Source organism: Octopus bimaculoides, chromosome 24 (genome assembly GCF_046866305.1).
Source record: "Octopus bimaculoides isolate indiv1 chromosome 24, ASM4686630v1, whole genome shotgun sequence".
Taxonomy (NCBI): Eukaryota; Metazoa; Mollusca; class Cephalopoda; order Octopoda; family Octopodidae; genus Octopus; species Octopus bimaculoides.
Window position 1 is genome coordinate 33,640,737 of NC_142951.1, and position 1,405 is coordinate 33,642,141.

A 1,405-nucleotide genomic window follows, 5' to 3' on the forward strand; every position below is an offset into this window, starting at 1 on the left:
TATATATATATATATATATATATATATATATATATATATATATATATATATATATATATATATATATATATACATATATATGTATACACATATATATATATAGTTGAGATGTGCATACATATACGGCGCAGGGGTGGCTGTGTGTTAAGTAGCTTGCTTCCCAACCACATGGTTCCAGGTTCAGTTCCACTGCGTGGCACCCTGGGCAAGTGTCTTCTACTATAGCCTCGGCCCGACTAAAGCCTTGTGAGTGGATTTGGTAGACGGAAACTGAAAGAAGCCCGTTGTATATATATATATATATATATATATTTATATATGTATGCATGTATGTATTTGTGTGTCTGTGTTCATCGCTTTGACAGCCGATGTTGGTGTGCTTACGTCCCCGTAACTCAACGGTTCGACATAAGAGACCGATAGAATAAGTACTAGGCTTACAAAGAATAAGTCCTGCGGTCGATTTGCTCGACTAAAGGTGGTGTTCCAGCATGGCCACAGTCAAATTATTGAAGCAAGTAAAAGAATAAAAGAATAAAAGAATATACGTACATACACACACAGTCTTATACACACACGCACATATATATTTGCATATATTCATATATGTGTGTTTGTATGTGTCCTTGCGGAAGTGGGTGTGCGCCTGCGTGCGAATGAGCATTGTTGGTGTTCGTGATTGTGACCGTGTATATCTGCGTATGTATGTTCATACTTTCTCGCATGCTCGAGAGTGTGCGTGCGGGGTAAAGAGAACGAGAGAAAGAGAGAAAGAGAGAAAGAGAGAGAGTGTGTGGAAGGGGAGGAAACCTTTCTTTGACATCTATAGCTGCATCAGCCCAACGCAGAACAAACCAGAACCAGTCATTTCACATTAAAAGAAAGGAACTATTCCATTACACTCAAAGCAAGATAAAAAAAAGACCCCAAATAAAACCAAGCAAATAAAACATAAAAGCAAAAACAAAATACTTCCATGCATGGTCTTCATTCTTCGAATCACCATATTTAAATCTTCACGTGATCAAAATGTCAGAAATACATCAGAGTTAATAACAGCATGACAGCTTGAAAAAGGAGAGAAAAAAAATTACATTGGAGGAAAAGGTAAAGGAAATCTCTCGGTTGAAACAGTCAATTAGAAAATATGACCCCGGAAACAAATTCTTTTGACGGCCATTCGGTGTATTGTAATGCTGTTATTGGTGGCTTTGGAGATTTGGTTAGTTTTTAGTTTTGCTGGTGGTGTTGTTATGCTGGTGTGTAGTTGTTTGTCTACTCTTATTGTTAGTGCTTGTTTATATATACGCGTGTCTGTGTGTGCGTGCGTGTGTGTGTGTATGTATATATATATATGTGTGTGTGTGTATGGATATATATATATATATATATATATATATATATA